Source organism: Silene latifolia, unplaced genomic scaffold, assembly GCF_048544455.1.
Source record: "Silene latifolia isolate original U9 population unplaced genomic scaffold, ASM4854445v1 chrun_scaffold_16, whole genome shotgun sequence".
In the NCBI taxonomy this organism is placed as follows: Eukaryota; Viridiplantae; Streptophyta; class Magnoliopsida; order Caryophyllales; family Caryophyllaceae; genus Silene; species Silene latifolia.
In genome coordinates, this window is record NW_027413123.1 from 4,505,200 (window position 1) to 4,528,819 (window position 23,620).

At 36.5% G+C, this 23,620-nt stretch overlaps 1 non-coding gene across 1 annotated transcript; it reads left to right on the top strand.

Moving 5' to 3' along the window:
* Positions 1 to 2,364: 2,364 nt before the first annotated feature.
* LOC141637399 (small nucleolar RNA R71) lies at positions 2,365 to 2,471 on the top strand. Its single transcript, XR_012541782.1, has one exon. It is a non-coding gene; the product is annotated as a small nucleolar RNA R71 (small nucleolar RNA).
* The last annotated feature ends 21,149 nt before the right edge of the window (positions 2,472 to 23,620 follow it).

Below are 23,620 nucleotides of genomic sequence, written 5' to 3' on the forward strand. Positions count from 1 at the left end.
TTTTCTTAGTAATACCAAAAAAAGCTTGAAATCTTCAATTTCTAGTAATACCCAAATCGATTTAGGATAGATGAATGTTGCCTTGTATCCCAAAAATCGACTCAAAACTTGAAGATTTTGGTGTTTTAATCACTTGTCGTTTCTAAAGGAGTGATTTAACTTTGTTTTTAGGAAGTTTGGATTTTATTTGGTTGATTTTGGTTGTGAAATTTGATTTTTGTTGATGGAGAGGATGAGGGTTTTGGGGTTTTGGGTAGTGTTTGTGTTTGAAATAATGAAAATGAATTGGGAAGGAGGGGTTTAAAGACCCGTTAGATTTTCAAAAGCAGAGGAAGACGAGCGGATTTTTGAGCTGGGATGAGCGTCTTCTGCTTGAGACGCTCGGATTCCTTTCCAGGGAGAAATCCTAAAAATTGACAGTGTAAAGACGAGCGTCTTCCCTCTGGGACGACCGTCCTGGCTGAGACGAGCGGATTCCTTGCTGGGACGCTCGGATTCTCAGTCAGACCCAAAAATTAATTCTGCAGCTTCACAAGACGAGCGTCTTATGCACTGGACGCTCGGGTTCATTTCAAGACGAGCGGATTCACTTCGGGCCGCTCGAATTCTGCCTCTTCCACACGGATTCAGGTCCATCCGTGGATGCTTCGTAACCCGTGTCATTTCATTATTTAATTCTTGTGTTCTTCATTGTGGGGGCACTATAAAGGCATGGATAGCCTAGGCAATTGTTATCCCCACACTAAGGCAAAACACTACACATCAATAAACTCATAAGTCCCTCCCTCACTTCTCTCAAAATGATGAAAATCTTGATCAAGGCATAGAAATGCAAATCCAAAAATGACAAAAAATGCAATACGATAATTAAAATGCAAGTTAAGGAGTTAGAATATTTACAAGTGGTGGTTTAGGGAGGACTCCACCAAACTCTCATCCAATAATGAGATGTCAAGAGGGCATATTCAAGGTGTTGTTGATGTTACTCAACACCTTGGCATGACACTAACACTTGCCGCAAGGTCACATAAAGCTTTGTTGATCATGGTGTCGCCAATAGTGTATGGAATGGAGAAACTTCCCGGATCCTTGAGCTTTGGAGGTGAACTTCCTTGAAGGATGGCACTACTCACTTTAGTGAAAGCAATAGTCTCAAGCTTCTGGATTGATTTCTTCTTTGTAAGGATATCTTTCATATACTTTGCATAGGCCGGAACATGATTGATCAATTCCGTGAATGGAATTGAGACTTTTAAATTCTTCACAATCTCCATGAATTTTCCAAGTTGGTCATCAAACTTAGGCTTAGCTTGACGACTCGGGAATGGAAGTCTAATCACAATAGACTCCTTTTCTTTGGCCTTTTCTTCATTCTTCTTTGAAACTTCTTGAATGGTGGGTTCTTCTTCTTTCGAGTTTTCAACAACTCTTTCCTTGTCATTCACAACATCTTCATCAACGGGCTTCTTCGGCCCTTCATACCTTATACCACTCCTCAAATGGATGGCACTCACTGATTCTTGTCTTGGGGGATTACCTTGAGGTGGTAATTGCCCCTTTTGTCTTTGTGAACTTGAAGATGCTAATTGAGACATTTGAGTCTTCAACATCTTTGTGTGAGCTAGTATGTTGTTAATGGTGATGTCTTTTGCTTGGCTACCCTTTTGCATTTGAGTGAAAAACTCTTGTTGGTTCTTTTGCATTTGGGGGACCGCTTTTTGAACATCAAAACCTTGGTCATTTGATTGAGTGTATGGAGTTTGATTTTGGTAACCTTGGTTTTGGTTGTAAAAGGGTCTTTGATTTTGGTTTCTCATTGGAGGTGGGGTGTATGTTGTTTGAGGGTTTTGAACATTTTGGCTTTTGTATGAGAGATTTGGATGGAATTTGGTGTTTTCATTGTAATAGTTGGAATAAGGGGTACCACTCTTGTATGCTTGAAAAGCATGCACTTGCTCACTTGTTCCCCTACATTCACTTTGGTCATGTCCCAAAGTTCCACAATTCTCACATATTCCACTTGGAATTGATGAAGATGCCACCATGGCATTAACATGTTTCTTAGGTGATTTGGAGGCTTCTTCAAGTTTAGCCATACCCTTCTCAAACTTCAAGTTGATGGTATCAATATGAGCACTAAGTTGAGCACCCAATTGAGTAATAAAGTCCACTTCATGCTTTCCTCTTCTAGTAGCCTTCCGAGGTCTACTATATTGTGAGTTATGGATCGCCATTTCCTCAATCTTGTTCCATGTTTGATTATCGTCAACTTCGGTGAACATACCATTAGATCCCATGTTGAGAATGTTTCGGGAGTCTTCATAAAGACCATTCCAAAATTGTTGTACCAAGAACCACTCGCTAAGTTCATGATGAGGACTTGAGTGACAAGTTCCTTTGAATCGCTCCCAAGCTTCATACAAAGATTCTTCATCCCTTTGTTTGAACCTCGTGATTTGGGCTCTTAGCATGTTAGTCTTTTCCGGAGGGTAGAACTTTTTGTAGAAAGCAAGAGTCAATTTCTTCCAAGAGTCAATACCAAGAGTAGCCTTATCAAGGCTCTTTAACCATTGTTTCGCGGTACCAATCAAAGAAAAAGGAAATAAGACCCATCAAATTTGGTCTTAAGTCACTCCGGTTTGTGAAATCGCATCACAATAGTCACAAAAAGTCTCCATATGAGAATAAGGGTCTTCACTAGGCATCCCCCCAAATTGGATTCTTTCGACTAATTGGATAAATGCGGATTTAACAATGAAATTACCGGTCAAATGTTGTGGTGTGGGAGTACCATTTGGTAGGTTCTCCTCGGTTGGTACGGAATGTGATGAAAATTTAGGCATTGTGGGTTGATTTTGTGGTTGGTTTTGTGTTGGGTTCTCCTCTCCTTCTCTTGCAAAAGGGTTGATGAACTCAATAGTATTTGGATTAATGTCTACAACCTCACCAATACCTCTCAAAGTATTTCTAGCAAGTCTTCTATTATTTGTCAAAGTTCTTTCAATTTCGTGATCAATGGGTAACAGTTACCTTGTGATCTTCAAGACATGCAAAATATCAAACAATTCGAAAATAATTAGAACAAACCTTGATGAGTTTTACTTCCCCAAGGCAAAGAAAGACACAACTAATAACAATCAAAGAAAATCAAATCAAGTTAACACCGTCTCCGGCAACGGCGCCATTTTTGGTCGGACTATCGTTTTTGGTTACTTGTCGTTAGGAGCACCTAGACCAAAATAATAGTTATAACTTCACAAACTACTCTACTATTAGTAAAGAGGTAAGTAAAGGTCGGATCCCAATGGACGGGTATTGATGTAGGATTTTCGATTGCAAGTAGTGGTGTCTAAGGGTGTCACAATTTGGGTTGAGATAAGAAGATCACTAAACTAAATAACAATGTAAATAAACAAGCAAGATGATTAAAATGAGATGTAAACAATTGATTAAAAGCACTAGGGTGTCATGGGTTCATAGGGGATTCATCAGAATTGATCATACAAACATATTCTCAAATTATAAGCAAGCAATTATTGTTGTGATAGGATCGAGTTGGTTTATATCTTACAATCCTAGGAAGGTTTGGGTCCCGGAGCCGAATCGATTAGATTGTACAACACCTACAAGTCGACTTAATCCTCTCTACTCAACTATATGCATGGTCTAATGAGACTCGAGTTGGTTTATATCTTACAAGTCTCATTAAAAAGGTAAGTGATGGGTAAAAAAATGCAAGGATTAATAGGCTCACATTTCATTAAACATAACATGTGCATAAGTTGAGATTAAAACAAGCAAGCAAATAAATTGTGTGAACATATTAGATTAAGTATGAATCATCCCCTATATTGGTTTCCCCTAATTCCCCATTAACCCTAGTTAAGAGACTACTCACTCATTATCAAATTTATCATGCTAACAAAGTTGTCAATCATATTAACAAGGCAAAACATGATGAAGGAATGGAAATGATTAACAATAATTAAAAAGGGTTTAAGTGAATTATACCTAATGATGATTCCAAAATTATAAGCAAAGAATAATAGAAGTACTTGATGAATGATTGAAAGGTTGTCAATCCTCCAAATAAACCCCAAATAATCTTCAATTACCCAAAATAAATGATGAACAATAGAAAAATTATAAGGAAATGAGATTTATAATAATGCTTAATTAAAAGTTGATTACAAGATTAGAATGAGATTAAGATTGCATATGAATAACATGATCATCTAATTAGTACAATGGGGTATTTATACTAAGGTTTAGGTACATAAATTAGGGTCACTAAGGGCTTAAATGACGATTAAGACCCTTAAGAAAAGTTGAGGAAGTGCTCCTCTCGAAGGAGATGCCCATCTCCGCTTCGCTAGTCTTCAAGGAATATGCGCATCCCGAGTGGACTGAGGTGGAGACGGCTTGCACTGGGAAGGAATCTGAGCGTCCTGAGGCTGAGACGCTCGGATTGTAGAGGGCTAGGACGAGCGGACTGGCTACGGGACGACCGGATAGTAGCTCAGAAAGCTTCTTCTTCTTTTCTTTTTTTCTTCTTCCAACAATCCTCAAGGATCTTGTTGGGGATGCAAGGATCTTCTCATCATTGCCCATCTACTACATTATTTACATATGCCTTCTAGTCTTGTCTTCACTTTGATGCTTGGTCATTAGATTCGATCAATTTAGCTCCATTTTGCCATGAAAATGCAAGGTTTGCATTCCTATCCTACCAAGGAAACAAAACCTTAAAGAATATGCAAAACGAAAGACTAAAGATAGTAAATGACTCAATTATGCACTAAAAAGTATAGGAATAAGGCTAATTCGGGGACTAAATATGCTCAAATATTGGTCACATCAAAATAGTTAAACTTCATTACTGGCCGTGATTTTTTAGTATGACCTCACATAAATATTTTATGTTTTGTATGTAAAATTTCGTATTAATGTGATTAATATTTCATGATTTATGATTTTTATGAGATAAAAATGAATTAAATGGAGGTAAAATGGTTAAATATAGTTAAGCTTCCAAATAGGCCATGAAATTTTAATATGTTGTCACATGCATGTTATACTCTCTGTATGTAAAATTTGAGATGAACTTGATTCATTTAGCATGATTTATGAATTTTTAGTGTAAAAATGACATAAATAGTGACTATTTTAGCATAAATAGCAAAAACGAATTACATGGCATGAGAAAATTATTTTAGGTTGCATTTATATCCCACTTATCAGATCTAAAGATGTAAAATTGATTAGATTAATTTTTGAATACTTTAGATGTTTTATTTGATAAAACCGATAAATTGCAACTATATTTTCTCGAAATAAAATTCGAAAATTTTAACCACGATTTTTGACATTATGAGTGTCATGGAAATATTCCAGAATGTTCAAAAATTTAAAATTCAAAATTTAAAATTATTGTAATTTAATTTGGATTTATTTCATAATAGTTATGATTTTAAGGTCAAAATGAGCATAAAATTATATCAAGTTGAATTATTGTCAAAAATTGAGTGATGACTAATTTTCGAGACCTAAGTATATTAGGATAATTAACTTGAGCTTAAATTTGATTTAAATATTGATTTGTGATTTTAATAGTTATTATCACGCATTTCCATAAAACCGGGTTATATAAACGATGTAAGTTAAATAGGGCGATTTGGCACATAATTTGGCATGATAGACACATATTATAATGGTGCATACTTCAATTGTTGAATGTCATATTTTATTTATATAATTTTGAATTATGTAATTTTATCTTAGTATGGCCTTAGTTTTAATCGATATTACTCGTCATGAAAGGGGATATTGATTCGGTTGTAATTTAATGTGATATTGTAGATACCCGTATCCATCGATATTGGAATTTATAGAAACCCCGAAAAACACCCGATGATGATAGGAAGACATGTATTTGCTAGTTGGCATTGTCATTATTTGGAGCTCGTTTTACGGCGTAGAATGGACGTAGTCGATGAAGTATTTTATTAATTTAAATGATATTTAAATTAATGTTTTTTTAAAGTGAATTCATTTTATTATTTTAATTTGAATTTATTTTCTTAAGTTTATTTTATTGAAAATAAAATAGATATTTGATTTGAAAAATCATTCTTAAGTTAATTGATTTGAAAAATAAATTTAATTCGTTTTATAAACCGTATTTGAAGAACTCGATTTTTTACAACGGTTTCATACTCGATTTTGAGCTCGTTTTCAACTTGATTTGAGCACGATTTTCAAAGCAAACTCGAACCAACTCTTGACCCATAACCCAACCCATCACTCACCTTCATAACCAGGCCCTAACCCCATGCAAATCCACGTCCATACCTCCTTATTTTCGAGCCCCAAACACGACATACTAGCAGCCCAATACCTTCCTTCGTACTCTGTGTTGCGTGCCCCAAAACAGCCCCAAAACCCGTCATTCAACCCCCTCCTGCAACCCCAAACTCATGGTCATCTAGCCCACCAACAAACCACGTCCAAACTCCCTCCAATCCAGCTAATAACCCATCCAAAACAGCAGCACAAACCAGCCCGTCACCCTTCAACCCGAGTCCACTAAACAACCTCAAACCCGCTCCAAACACCACTTAAACCCGTGCCCATTAACCCTAAACCATAAACCTAGTATCCTAACCATATTACCCTAGCTTAACCACCAAGAAAAACCCTCATAAACCCTACACCAGCTCACGAAAGCTGCTGGACAGCAGCAGCGAAACAGAGCAGTCCGCCCTGCTTGTTGCCCTCTTAAACCCTAGATTAACTCCCTATAAATACCTCCCCTCGACCATAAATCCATGGCTGTAAGTTCTCCACACATCATAATGCAGATAACAACCATCAATCGTCCAAAAAAACCCTAAACTAAAGCCGTGACAGCCGCTTGAAAACAGGGACACAAATCTTGTTTTCGAGTTTCTGTCGTAGTCTTTGGCCTTGATCCTCGTGCTAAAATCCTATTAAAACTTCTGGTTTCTTTTTATATTCACAAAATTCAGTCTTTCTAGTTTCCAAAACATCTTTCGGATTGAAAAATCGTTGAGGAACGAAGTCGTGGTGAGTGATTGAAAATTGCTGCTCAAGTCTGCCTTTTGAACGTGTTATTTCGTGATTCCAAAATTCAATTTCAATTGTCTTTGTCGACGACGGCCCCTCGAGATAAAATCTACGATCGATTATGACCCAAGACGGTTTCAACGATACATGTAGGTTGAGGGTGCATCAAATCCTCCTTCTTTCCCTTTTTATTTCGTTTTTCTATTTGTTTTTTTTATCGCTTATTTTATATATTATACATCGTCTAACATCGTTAACTATGAAACATTAGTATAGTATGAGTATGAGTTAAAGTGTCATTTCGAATACCCGCGTTGACTTGAGTTGGGAAAGAAATCCGCCAGATTGGTCGGTCGTATTCCCTTCTCATTTACATATCCTCGTATTTGGAATCAGACAGAATTAAATCGATCTAATTGACGTGGTATGTCGTTTGTATCACTGTTTTAACTTTGAACTTTTCATTCATCGTAATAGTAGGCCACGTTTTATACAATTCTTTTGACTAATTTAACGCCTCAATTTAGTTCGTACTCATTATGCATCGTAGGATTAAAATAACATTATTGTAAAAGAAATTTGCAACCTTCTAATTTTTAATTGAATTCATCTTCCCTTTCACTTATTTTCTCGCTAGCATGGAAGTGTGTGCTTAAAACCTTTCCATTTGCACTCGTTGACAAATTAGAATTACATTTAACCTATTTCGTAATTATTTAATTCAATTTGTAATTAATTAACCTTTAATTTGTTTTATTTATTTTTAATATTTTGTAAAAATTGCTTTTATTATTTTTTATGTTTCAAAATTTGTAAATTTAATTTAATCATTTTTTTCCGTAATTTATTTTACTGATTTCGAAATTAAAAAGTAATTAAATTTGTTTTTCTATAAAAAAACCGTGCACTGCACGGGTCTGTCTGACTTCTGATCCGTGCACTGCACGGGTCTGCCAGTTTTGATTTCTTTTCTTCTTTTGTTTCTTTAATTGTTTATTATTCCTATTTTAATAAATATGGATTGGTGAATAATTTGAATAAGTTGGGTTCAATTTAATTAATAAGTTGTACCTAATTTATTTCAAGCCTTTGTATTTATTTATTTTAATTTAATTAGTTTAATTCTAATCTCATTTGTTTACTAACTATTAATTCGGCTAACATCATTAATCAATCTAACTTAGTTTTAGCCTTTTGCTTACATTTGTTTTATTTGTTAAGTTATAATAGTTTAAGTTGTATTTTGTTAGTTTGTATTGTAATTTTTATCATGGATATAGGTTTTATTTCAATTGAGTCAAAGTAATTTCGATAGTTGTTGTAATTAGATCGAGTTGTAATTTATTTCTCGTTGTCTCGGCATGAAATGCTTGGGTTGTAATAGGATAGATCCCAATGACTCCCCCATTCCTCCTAAGCCGTGTTTGCGCATCTTTTATTTCAAATCAACCAACATGCTAAAACAACTTTGAGAAAGTTAGTATTCATGCATTAAACGACATAGAAATTGTTGTCACATGTTAGGGTTTTAAAATGATGTTTGCATATCATATATCGTAGTAGCTACGACCTTGTTTGAAATTCAATACTCTACTTAGTAGAGGCCGTCATCGACGGGCGGGGTTAGGTGTCCTTATGGACTTCCTAACACGTACCCTCGCTCCTTACTCAAGATCTATGGTTTGTGGATCCGTCTGAATACCATTGGATTACGAGAGTCATTCAAATCGAGTGATATAGGGTACAAGTCTTTATCTTTAATCACTCGTAGTCGATTGGCTTTATGCTTTTCGATGAAAGGTGTAAAGTTGACTTGAACGGTTCCAAGTTCCCATAAAACTTGGTGGCGACTCTAATTTGTCTTAATTCGATTCGAAAGAACCTCGGGTCGATAATGCCCCTGTGGATCCCGCGGACGCAGCTCCCGCGGGCATTGTCCACAGTTTGGCGACTCTACTGGGGAAAAGAGGACTAGTTACACTTTGTTTCTAGGGTCTTTTCCTCCGAGGTAAAACTTGAAAATAAAGTATTGGAAAGTAAAACATTACTCGTAGTGCTATGATTCATGCATAAACCCTTAAGGACTTTTCCCGGGCCGTCCCAGCGCTTCTTTGTGACGCTTGGGGGGCGACGTCCCACTATGCCAGGTGCTTGCACATTGCTTGCTTCCACTCCGCCTCTTCGTGGTTCTTGGGGGTGAGTGTGCTCTTGTAGGTACTCTACCTAAAGGCCCTTGTCCTACTAGACCCAAAAGGATGGAGGGTATAGACCTTCTTATAGAAGACTTGCCGAGACTGAGAAATGTCTAGGAGCATACATCCTTATAACATGAGAATGACAATGTGCAATGTGAATTTCCCGAGTCTTTTTCAAAAAAAATTCCATGTCAATTTCAAAACCGAACCTTTGAACAACTCACTTTCAAAATAGCATGATTTTAAAAACCCGGAATGCTGCCCAAATAGGATTAGATTTTTTTTTCGGTCCAAAATGAGCTTTTATAGCCGGCATGCTGCCCATTTAAAATCTCATTTTCAAATCAATCCTTCGTTTTTCAAAATCAATCCAAAATGTTTCTCGAACCTTAACCAAGCATGAAATGCGCTGAGTCGTGTCCAAGTCCTGGTCGTGTATGGCTAGGCGTGTTTTGTCCCAAGTGTCTAAAACACGACCTTGTTGAGTCACCCAAGCTCACCTCATGGGATTCGAGTCATGTTGGTCGACCAATTGGTCCAGGATAGTCCACATAAACATCCAAGCTAGGCCATTTTGGACGTTTCACTTGAACCTAAGGTCTATGTTGGTCCAATCGCGAGTTTAGTCACACCAAGTCTATGTCAAATTGGGTCTAAGACCCAAGTCATAAGTCTTTATGTCAAGGACCCTCCATAAATGAACTAGACTTGTTCATTTTAAGGTTTGAGTCGAGTCATAATGTTGTCAGTCTCATTGGATTTTCGAATATGGGTCGAGTCGATGTCTAAATCCAACCGTGAGTCGAACCATTTGGTTAGCCCAGTCTTAAGTCGAGTCTTTGTTTGAGTCAAGTTGGTGTCGTGTCCTTAAGTGTGCATGGGGCTCTTAAATTCGAATATTGACTCAGTTTGGGGTTTTCTTGTAGAAAGGCCGCCAAAAACCCGACTTCAAGCAATGGAAGATGCTTTTAACAAACTCACCGAGGCTGTGAACCTCATGAGATCTAGAATGGATGTGATCGAATCAAAACATGGTGAAGGTTCCACTTCATCCACCCCACCCGGACTGATCTGGAGAAACGGTTCAAATTCATCGAAGACCGTCTGAAACTCTCCCACGGGAAGAACATACACTATGAAAATGCTAGGGCCTATGCCCCAGTTCAGGATACGTCGCCCACAAACATGGTACTCACTGATATCCCAAAGTTTAAGGGCACAGAAGATCCAGTCCACCATGTCAAGGCCTATAAGGGGTACTTGGCACTAAAGGGAGTACCTGCTGACATGCTCTCTGAAATTTTCGCCCAATCTTTGGATGAACACCCGAAAGCATGGTTCTATAATCTGGACCTTAAGAACTTCCCCACTTTCGAAGATATCACGGTGGTGTTCTGTAAGCACTATGATGACAATGTCGAGATTCAGACCAATATAAGAACATTAGAGGTTATGACACAGAAAGACAAAGAAGGCTTTACTGGATTCCTTGCAAGATGGTGCGCTGAAAGCGTGAAATTAGCCAAGAAGCCTGACGAAGTTGAACTGGTAGATAAGTTCGTAAAGAATCTACGACCTGTTTACCGCAATGATCTGAAATACCAGAATTTTGGCTCTTTCAAAGAATTGATAAGAATCGGGATAAAGGTAGAAGATGACGTCAGAATGGCAGAAGCTGAAAAGCCAAAAGGATACCAGGGGGTCTCGTCATCTTAGACGAAACCTCCACCAACGGCCCATATTGATGAAGCCATCAATCTCTTAGAAGGGAAATCGAAGAATCCGCAGCGCCAAACACCAAGGGCATTCACCGATATCGGATGCACTTATACATACGCTCTCCAAAGGCTCATAGCCCAAAGAAAGCTGAAGCCTATTGATCCAACTTCGGACCCTCCCGCTGATCAACAAGGTAAATGGTTTAAACCAAATGCCTACTGTGCCTTTCATCAAGGGAAAGGCCATGATACTGAAATGTGCTATCGACTGAAGCACAAAATCCAAGACATGATTGAGAATGTAACACTCCCGATCCCAACTGTTAAACCAAATAACATCACCAATCCATTTGGCGATCACGCCAACTTTGTTTCTGTCGAAGAAAATGTCGATTATTCCCACCTTATCCGCCCATGTCACTTAAAAGGGGTGTTTATCGGGAAAATATTTGTGGATTTTTTTGAATTCTTGCCAAACTCGAAGAATGAAATTCAAGTCGGGAGTCTTACTCTAGAATGTACTCCTCTCGTTAACGAAGTTAATAAAAGACAATTCGATTCACCAACCTTCATCATTGGCGTAGATCTTCAGAGGACTACCTTGGGATGGAGGCAAACCATCAAAGGGATCAAGGACAAGAGCCGAGCATCTAAGTTGACAGCTGAACAAGGGAAAGCTCAAGACTAGATTTGAAAATTATGAGTCGGGATCTGTTTTCTTATCTTAGTCGAGTCGAGTCTAGGACTTTATTTTCTTGAAGTTGAGTCATTTGTTCCGCGATGACCTAGGGTGTGTCCTACGAATCGTTCATTCAAGTCTGTTAAGCATTTGTCTTTCCAATAAAAAATTGCAGTTTCATTTCCAAATATCTCTTGTTTTCAATCCTCAATCATTCTGAAAACATGATAAAATGCACAACACACTCAAAGGCATCCCTGGGGTAGAAATATGTCCTGCTTCAAAATGTAAGGTACCCTAGGATCCCGATTCCATGTCTGGCGGTAGAAAACCTCCATCAGAACCAGTGCTTATGACAAGCTTTTAGATGATTCTATGGCGAACCCGGACTAGCTCCTTGTTTCCCATATCGATGACGGAAGGTAAGCCTTTTGTAACGTGTTTTCCACTTTTTCATGTAGTTTATAATATTATAGTATCTATTAATCATTACTTTTGTTTTGATTATTCAAATGCACTCGCGATCACTGTGTACATAGATACCTATACACATTCTCGTTATGACACTATTTAAACCTATCAAAATTTCATATGTATTCAATTTCTCGCAATATATTTTTTTTTCATTCCCACATTATAAAAATTTACCCCCTCTATCTCAGGTAATATTTTACACTTTTTTTTAAGTGTTTCAGTTCATAGTTTATATTGTTTTTTATGCTAAATAAATCAACTCATACGGGTAGTCCCATTATAGTTCCTCATCATTTCTAAGTTACTTTTGATTTTTTAAAGAATTGTAAACTCATTCGTCTCTGCACACCTTTATAATCGTGTATAAGTAACTGTAAACTATCTAATGGGATGGAGGGAGTATCTCTTATTAGTTTTCTTCAAGTTATGTTTTTAATAAATAAAATGCCAATTCCAAGACTATACGACTTGATGTACAATGCAATTGTACATCTAAGGTTATTTTAGTATTTTTTCAAATACTTTTGGAAAAAAAAAACGTAACCCAATCCTCCCTTCTCTCTCTGACTCCTTCCATATTTTTCTAACTCCTCTCCATCTTCCTTCATCATCCATTTAATGAATCATCTTTTTCCTTAAATTACTATAATTAATTTACTATGCAGAACAAATCATATGACGTGACTCGTGAGCATCATCTTGAAGAAATTTTTTTATCCAAAATTTCTAATGCATGAAAATAGTTGAAACTCGTATTATTTTACATTAGCTCGTATTCTTTTTATATTAGCTCGTATTCTTATCTTAATAGCTCGTATTCTTTTTACATTAACTCGCATTCTTATCTTAATAGCTCGTATTCTTATGTGCTCGTATTTTTAAGCTCGTGATCCTTTTAAACTCGTATTCTTTTTTCATTAGCTCGTATTCTTATGTTAATAGCTCGTATTCTTATGTGCTCGTATTTTTAAGTTCGTGATCCTTTTAAACTCGTATTCTTATCTTAATAGCTCGTATTCTTATGTTCTCGTATTTTTCAGCTCATATTCTTTTAATAATAGTTCGTATGATTGGTTTAGAAATTTACCTCAAAGTATTGTTAGATGCATTTTTCCTCCTTGATGATGTAAATTGCATCTCGTTCACCAAAATATTGTTAGATGCGTTTTTCCTCCTTGATACTGATGTCAATTGCTTCCCTTTCACCATTTTAGAATGAGAATTAGAAAAAAAGAGGAAGGCGACTATTCGTTTAAGAGAGATTATAGAAAACCCTAACCCTAAACCCCTAAATTGTGATGCGATTGAGATTTGAGAATTGAGAGTCGTTTAAGAGAGCTTAGAGAAGGGTTTCAAGTGGTTGTCTGTTTGTTGTGGTTTGTGATAAAATGCCTCTTCCAAATATAATTTTCTTAATGGATTTAATGGTCTAAGTTTTATAACTTTCTCAATATGTTTTCTTACGTAAATGTAAAACATAGTGAGACACCCAATTTAATAATCTCTACATATCAAAATATTTCAATAAATATAATGAAAATTATACTCAATTGAAAGCATTTTCCACAATGAACGTAACTATTTACATTTTAGATTTTTTAGCAAAATAATTTTTTAATAAATTTAAATCAAATTACCGTAATTATTTAATTTAATTTTCTAATAAAATTTATTAAACTATAATTAATATTTTGTTGAGATTTATACAATATTTATTATGTTCATAATAAATGATTAACTGTAATTAATGCTCATCATTAATGCTGTGTATGACACGTGGCACATCCACAGCGTTTCAACCCATTTTTATATACATATATAAGAGTACGCGTGAAAATTGGTTGGACTCAACGGAATAAATATGGGTTGAATTGGTCCACCGTGCCCATATTTATTCTGTGGCTAAAAGATAGATTTTAAGAAAATCCGTCAACCAAGAGTTCTAGTAGTAGAATCAGTCAAAATGTTGACTCACCAAATTTATATAAATATGCGTTGAATCGGTCCACCGTGCCCGTGTTTATATAAAATTGGATCTTGGAATCATTTATATAATTCAGTGGGAGATCATTATATAAATGGGAACTTGTTAAAAAGGTTTCACAAGTTAAAATATTTAAAAAGATAAATGTTAATCTTTCCTTTCATTTCCTTTGTAGTAATCACAATGACTTCTACTAGTGAAACCGTCACCATAGCTAGAGATTCATGGCTACGTTCTTTTATGGACAAATATGTTTTAAAAGCGACGGTAGTAATTTTAAAGATTGGGAGGAACAACTTCGATTAGCTACCGCAGGTGATGGCAAATTACGCTACCTTGTCGATCCCTGTCCCCCTTCGCCTAGTACTAGGGCCACTGCCGATGTAAGGGAGGCTTTTTCAAATTATCAAAAGGAATCCGCTGAAATTAAAAATGTTTTGATTTTTTCAATGGATCCTGCTTTACAAAGGCAATGTGTCAAGTTTCATGATGCACATGAAGTATTCTCGAGGCTTTCAACTATGTTTTCTCAAGCCCCGAGAATAATTCAATATGACACCGCAGTTCGTTTCTTTGAGGCTAACCTCAAAGATGGTCAACTTGTAAGTTCACACGTACTTAAAATGATTGAGTACGTGGAAACTTTAGAGGGGTTGGGATGTAAGATCCCTGACGAACTTGTGGTGGATCGAGTGCTACACTCTCTCTCGCACGTCAAAGGATTTATCCAATTTAGGGTAAATTATAATATGACGAACATGAGAAAGAGTTTACATGAGCTCCATTATCTACTTGTGCAAGCAGAGAAGGACATAGGATTGAGTGGGAGTACAAGGAAAGATGTGCTTGCGATAAACGTGAAGAGGAAGAAGCAGTTTAAGAGGAATACAGGTAAGAAGCCCATACAGGTGGAGGGCAAAGGTAAAGCAATTGCGAATTACTCTACCAAGCCTAAATCTATAAAGGGTAATCCTCTTAAAGATACTTGTAATTACTGTAATAACAAGGGACATTGGAGGCGTAATTGCACGAAATACTTGGATGACATCAAAGTTGGCATTGTGAAGCCAACATGTAATTTCTCAACCAAATCTTTTATGATAGACATAAATTATGCTTCAAATACAACTTGGGTATTAGATACTGGTTGTGGTTCTCACTTGTGCAATCATTTGCAGGGCCTAAAAAGCATAAGAAAGCTAAACAAGGTTGATGTTGATCTCCGAATGGGTAACAAGTCTAAAGTAGCCGCCGTCTCAGTAGGAACTTATGTACTTAACTTAGCTTCGGGGTTGCAGTTGTTTCTTAATAATTGTTATTTTGTACCAACGTTGTCTAGAAATATAATATCAGTATCTGTGTTAGACACAAAAGGTTTTTCTTGTGTAAATAAAGACAAACATTGTACTTTTTCCCTTAATGGGATTGTATATAGCGAAGCTATTTCAATCAATGGTATTTATATTCTAGATACTTGCAACGATGTTTATCATTTAGATAATAAAAGACTCAAAACAGATGATCCCGTTCAATCTTATTTATGGCATTGTCGATTAGGACACATTAACGAGAAACGCATTAAAAGACTAGTGTCGATTGGTATAATTAAACCTTTTGATTTCGAATCATTTGGGACATGCGAATACTGTCTTCTTGGCAAGATGACTCGTTCACTTTTTCTAGGAAAAGGATCTCGAGCTAGTGAGTTGTTGGGTTTAATACACACCGATGTATGTGGTCCAATGACAGTCACTGCTAGAGGTAATTATGACTATTTCATTACTTTTACCGATGACATGAGTAAATATGGGTATATCTACTTAATGAGGTATAAAAGTGAAGCTTTTGATAAGTTCAAAGAGTTTCAGAATGAAGTAGAAAACCAATTAAATAAGAAGATTAAAGCATTACGATCAGATCATAGTGGGGAGTATTTAAGCAATGACTTAAGAGATCACCTTACAAACTGTGGTATTGTATCCCAGTTAACTCCTCCTGGCACATCACAATTAAATGGTGTGACTAAAAGGAGGAATCGAACTTTATTAGATATGGTCCGATCAATGATGAGTCAAACAAAGTTACCTAAGTCATTCTGGGGTTTTGCCACTTTATCTGTTGTACGCTCACTTAATCAAAGTCCCACTAAAGTAACTGACAAAACTCCATATGAGATATGGAAAGGAAAAGTCCCGAATCTGCGATACATGAAAGTATGGGGTTGTGATGCTTATGTCAAGAGCAAGTCTGACGATAAGCTTGCACCTCGTTCTAAAAAATGTATTTTTGTAGGCTACCCTAAGGAAACTTGTGGATATTACTTCTACAATAGTAGCGAGAACAAAGTGTTTGTGGCTCGTGAAGCTGTCTTCCTAGAAAAAGAGTTTATTTCTAGAAGACAGAGTGGGAGAAAATTTGAACTTGACGAAGTTCAAGAGCCACAAACTGATGTGATAGTACAGGAAGATGTTCCTTCTACGTCTCAATCGCTTATTATTCCTTTTGAACCTAGGAGTTCAAAGAGGGTTAGTCGCCAGCCTGATAGATACCTTGGTGATATCGAGGAAGGTGGTGACTATGAGGTTTTACTTTTGGAAAGTGATGAACCTTAGACTTACAAAGCAGCTATTACGAGTTCTGACTCTAAGCTATGGCTCGAGGCCATGCAATCCAAAATGGATTCCATGTACGATAATCAGGTATGGGACCTGGTTGACTTATCTAAAGATGTTCTACCTCTTCAGTGTAAGTGGATATTCAAGATTAAAATCGGCATGGATGGACATAAAGATGTCTACAAAGCTAGATTGGTGGCAAGTTTCACCCAGGTTCATGGTTTACACTATGATGTAACTTTTGCACCAGTTGCTATGCTTAGATCAGTTCGGATAATGTTAGCGATTACTGCATTTCATGATTATAATATATTGCAAATGGATGTCAAAACCGCTTTGTTGAACGGGTTTCTGGAAGAGGAAGTGTTCATGATACAACCTGAGGGTTTTGTGGATCCTAAAAATCCTAACAAAGTATGCAAACTTAAGAGATCCATTTATGGTCTTAAGCAAGCGTCAAGGAGTTGGAATCATCGTTTTGATCATGTTATTAAACAGAATGGTTTTTCTCGAAGTGTTGAGGAACCATGTTTATACATGAAGTTTAGTGGGAGTAAAGTTGTTTATACATGAAGTTTAGGACGACATATTACTCATTGGGAATGACGTAGATATGCTTGCTTCTTTCAAGAAGTGGTAAGGAAATCACTTCCAAATGAAAGATTTGGGCGAAGCTCAGCGCATCTTGGGTATCCGGATCTATAGAGATAGATCCAAAGGGATATTAGCATTGAGTCAAGAAGCCTATATCGATAAGATTCTTGACTGATTCAATACGAAAAACTCCAAGAGAGGTTTTCTACCTATGGGCAGTGGGATCACTTTGAGTAAGTCACAGTGTCCTACTGAGCCTAAGTATATTGAACGCATGAAATCGATTCCCTATGCTTTCGCTGTTGCATCGATCATGTATGCTATGATGCGTTCTCGTCCTGACGTCTCATATGCTTTGAGTATGACGAGTCGTTTTCAGAAAACTCCAGGTGAGAGTCACTGAATAGCCGTCAAGAATATTCTAAAGTACTTGAGAAGGACTAAAGATTCATTCTTAGTGTTTGGAGGAGAATCTGAATTACGTATAAGAGGTTATACGGATGCCAGTTTCCAAACCGATAGGGATGATTTGAAATCCCAGGATGGTTTTTGTTTTTTTTGGTTGAACGGAGGGGCGGTTTGCTGGAGAAGTTTTAAAGAGTTCGTGACTGCTGATTCTAAAATGGAAGCTGAGTACATTGCAGCCTCTGAAGCTGCAAAGGAGGCTGTTTGGATTAGGCAATTTTTAGAGGGACTGAAAGTAGTTCCTACCGCCGAGGATCCTATCACTTTGTATTGTGATAACAGTGGGGCTATTTTTCAAGCAAAAGAGCCCATGTCTAGTAACAAGTCTAGACACATACTTAGGAAATTTCATGTAATTAGAGATTTAATCGAAAGGAAAGAAATTACAATCTGTAAGGTTGGGACAGCTGACAACATCGTTGATCCTTTAACCAAGCCATTGTCTCAAGCTAAACATGATAGTCATGTAGTTTCGATGGGATTGAGACGAATGCCAGAACTGTTGTAAATTATATGATATGTAATAATTAAAATATTGTATTTATTATTTCGTATATGATAATTGCATTTATCGTTATATTCAGTTTTATGTCTGAATTTTATATTCTTTGTTTTCTCCAAATAGGTTGTAGTGACAAAGTCGAACCCTATTAAAGTGAACTGGATTAACATTGTATTTTATCCCTAGTTACTTAATGGGGTGACGTCTCGGAGTGACTATATTGGAAGGCGATAGATGACAAGTTTGACTGTCATATGGTCATAGTGATGACTGGTCGATTACGTAGGCAAATTGTGAGACGATTTGTCGGACAGTGACAAATTATAGAGTCCTTTTGTTGCTAGGTCGTGGCGAGGATTTCTATTTATTCCTTCGAGTCAATTCTTTAGACTGGTGACTATTTGTCTGAGTTGGTGCGGTTTTCCGGTGAGTTTGGTTTTTGTTCTAGGTCGCGCCGTAAAAGGAGGCCGATGAGCATTTACTGGGCCATTGTTGTGACACCCTCATTTATTGCGGAAAAATAAACACGTAAATCTAGAATAAAACTGCATGGATATGTTTGTAATAGGTTCATTATAGTAAAAACCTGTAATTTTTAAAACCTGAACCTGTTATAAAGATATCCAAATGGGAAGGTGTCAAACATGCAAGGTCCAAAATAAATCTCATGAATGAAACATCGCTAAAGTCGCGAAACAAAGTTATACAAACCAAATATGAGAAAGGGAGACATATGTCCCTAAAAAGTATGTGACATAAAAATATTTAAGGGTCACAATATAATAAAGTCAATCTAGGTTCCAAGGTTACTTTGCTCGCTAGCTCGTCCATGTACCCCATATATGCATCACCTACCTGTCATTCGCATTTTATACAAATACGAAAGCCACAGTCAGTGGGGAGTAACTCCGAGTTCTCCCAGCCACGAAATGTCATAATTAATATAACATGTAAACTTAAGAATATGAATACAAATCACACAATGCCTTAGCATATAGATGCTAGACAATCGTGCTTATCATGTGAACAACAATATAACAACACATAGTCCTAGCATGCGAATACTAGACCGACTCATACTACACTATCATGTGAATCATATAACATCCAGGAATCCAAACTCTATCAACCATAGCCGGCTTGCATCTCACCTTCTATGATTCATAGAATCATCAAACAAGAAAGGACAATATATCAAAGACAGGCATAAGTTCTTAGTACGGTCAATAGTCACTCTGTAACTCGTGTCTATACCACGAGGTAGGGAAGGTAATCGAACCGGTATCTTGGCTCAGAGGTTCTATCAAAACATGGCCAAGACACAACACAACCCTAGCCTAAAATCTGCGCAGACCTAGACATGCGGATACACACCACCGCACCCAAGACCCACAATTTTATAAAACCATGTGAGTACCCTAAGGAGTCCACCAAAGGGTTGGCTAGTACTTAAGCTGACCACTTACTCTCAAAATAAGTAACGAGGTCATGCACCAACTTGGATATAAACCCACTAAGTCAGGAACACAGAGGCTATTAAGCAGTGAACATATACTCGTCAAATACTATAAAGGCCTATCTATGATGAAGGCCGAAATACTCACCTAGGACCTAGTCCCAGCTAGTCCCAGCTTGAATACTTTAGCCCACACCACACATGACAAGTAGGATACCCAATTAACCATAAGAGGGGCAAAGAGTCCAACTTACCAACATAAATGTTAACATTCTATCATGTGAAAGGCTATATAAATGTCTATTCAGCAGACAATTCAACCATATCCTCAATGTCATCAATAACCAAATTATAGCTAACCATCAATATCATAGTCCATGAGAATAAACGACAATGGCTAAAGGCAAACAAGACTCAAGCATAAGGCATCCAAAGCATCCAACAACCAACATGTGAAATGATAATTACAAATATCAAGGCATAACATAAAACCTCCAATAACAACCAATCTTACCTCAAAGACAAACCATCGACCCGAGTCCCGCGACGGGTCATCGGTCAAATCGAGGCTGATGGTTTAAACCTAGTTTGACCAAACTCGTTGGTCAACTGCCCACTTCGAGTCTTTGCCTACTTTGGCCCAAATCATAAAATTTATCACAATATAATTCTCATGCTATTTCTAATTTCTATCATGTGAAAAACGAAAGTAACACGTTATCAATCACCTAAACACTTAACAAACAACAGGCACAACATTAACTACTAATGTGACATTAATTCGTCGAGTAACTCGGAATAGTTACCTTACGCTAGCAAAGAGACAAGTAATAACTTGAGAAAGCTTCTAAAACCCAAAATTACTCTTCATCTTCAACCACATATGAGCCACCTAAAATAATTATGTGAAAGGACGATATTAACGAATTATCTTTATATAAAATATGAGACGGAAATTAATTTAATTATATTTTAAATAAACCAAACTAGCGTCAAAACAATTTATGGACACGGCTCAAAAGTTATTATGACAACCTCAAACTCGGCCTAACCACCAACTACACATGGCCTCAAACTCGTAACTTAGCTAGGCCACGGCCAGGCCACAGCTAGGCCACTGCCAGGCCACTAGGAGTCCGACACGACCACCACCCGACTACCCATAGCCACCCTTCACCCTACTTCATAACCTGACCCAAAAATCAGTCCAAAACAGAACCCAAAAGATGCCTAAGTTCGACCCCAACTCCAGTCCTCAAATGCAAAGTGAAAACCCACGATGACAGCTCTCGTCCCTCGCCCAAAAAAGCAGTACCAATCGTCCCCTTAAGACTCCATTCTCGCGCCTAAAAACAGTCCTAGCTGAGCCAACTAAGTCAGCATTTAAAACGGTTTTAGAGCGGAAATCCACAAGTATAAAGCAACTCAAAAACAGACCCTAAAGACTACAAAAATCGCCCCAACACAGAGTCCAAATTAGTCCAAAACAATCCCTACATGTCAGTATACACCGTCTCAACTATAAAACACACCAATTATCACCCAAAACAATCCATACATGTCAGCATACACCGTCTTAAATATACCACTTACTAGCTAGCATCCCAAATGATCCCTAGAGGTCAGTATACACCGTCTCAATCATCTCCACATATCAGTATACACCGTCTCAACTATACAACTGACTAATTAACATCCATAAGGATCCCTATATATAATTATACACCGTCTTAATTATAAAACAGACTAACAAATCTTATACAAGACCGTCTATCTCAGCATCTACAACCGTCTTATAATAAATAAAGCTGAAAATATAAATGGATTTGTAAAAATACATGGCGAAAACGAATTTTACTTACAACGGATTGACGGAAACGACGAGAGGAACGCTATGGAACGAAAATCGTCGAAAACGGATGAGAAACGGACGACCGAAAATCGATTTTACGAAAGAAAGAAAAAAAATGAAACGTGAAAAAGAAGAAAAAGGAAGGGAGAAGAAGAAAGAGACGGAGGAAATGAAAATGAGGCAGCAGCCTGCCAGCCTGCTATTTATTATACGTACGTTTCTTCGTCGTTAAGAAACTTCGATAGTTATTAAAACCGTTTCGAGTTAAATTTAACCGATTTAAGTAAAAGTTTCAGTAATAAAACGGAATCAATAATAAATAAATTTAATGAGTGAAAATAAAATAAACTGAGCTAGTTAACGTAAATAATAAGAAATCGGCTTGAAACGGAATTATTAGCGATTTTTACGAAACTAACGGATATTAATAAAAATTGCTAATTTAGTGAAATAAGCTCAAAATAGCTAATTGGACGGTTTTGTTCCCAAAATCCATCTCGGGTTTATTTAAAACAACTTTCATAAGGACTCGTAAAGATACGGAAATTATTAAATAAATAAACTCGAACTAACTTCAATAAACTCGAACTAACTTTAAATAAACTTATTAATGATTATTAAAATTAACGTATCGAATTATGATGAAATTAATTAATTAGCTAATCATATATATATATATATATATATATATATATATATAAATCGTTAAATGATGTAATTAAATTCAAAATAGCAATTAAAAGAATTTTATCCAACTTAATAAAATACGGGGTGTTACAATTGTGATCTGTATCGAACGAAGAAAATAGGTCAACGGGATTGTCCATTTAAGTCATATTTTATCTCAAGGCCACTCGAGGAGAGGTGACTGGAAATGCATGGCCAAGCTCGGATGAGATCTATTGTAGATTATCCGGTCAGACAGTCATTCTCCTGATCGAGGAAACCACTTTATGATATGATCACGTGCAAGAACGACCTGAAAGACATCTTGCATTGAGTGGGAGATATTATTGGACAAGAGAATTGGTAACGCACACTTGTGTCGGACAAGTGGGAGATTGTTTGAGTAGTGTCCTCCACAATAAGTGCGTTTACATAATAAATCTCGTAAAAGGAATATCAGGCATTTATCTTTTTATTTGTCAGCTGGTCATCGTTAATCGGTAATGATTGGCTGACTAGAGTTTAACATTACTGTCGTGTGACGGCGATGATCAGCTGATCCCTTTAGGTCACACCTATAGGATGACGCCCAAATAGAATGAATTAATTGTTTGTATGAGATACGAGATAATTAATTCCTTGTATTATTGACTTTTAATTAGTCACGTAAAAGTATTATTTGATGACGCCCAAATAGAACTCGGGCAGAGAAGATTTATTATTTAATTATGTGATATTTAAGTAATAAATTAATAATTAATAATTTATTAATTAATTGTTAATTAATTAATTTTATGCGATATGTGTATATGTTTTGAGGTGGAATTAATTAGCTATTTATATTTTACAAGAGGTTGTAAAATTAGCTAACTGGGATAATATTGACACATTGTATGTTGATAAAATGGTCTTATGATTACTTAATAGTTAAGTAGTCATTGGTAGTTAATTTATATTATTTAAATGTTAAATAATTAAATTAATATTTATTTATGTCAGATAATTAAATATAAGACTTATAAGCATTTTTGGGGCAAATGTCGAAAATCGAAATGGACCCGGAGGGGACCATTTGGACAGATTTTTATACACTACAAATACACTCATTGTGAGTGGAAAAGGTAGGCATTTTCCACTAGCATTTGTATGTGAATTGTATACATTTGCATGCCTATATATACCTAAGTCCTTCCATCATTTCTAAGGTTGGAAATTTGAAGAAAATATTGGTCTTTGTGTGCTTGTTGTGGATGGTTCATATACACCATCAATAGACCATTTTTTCTTCTTATTTTGTTCATCCTTTTACAATAAACACATATAAAAGTAAACTA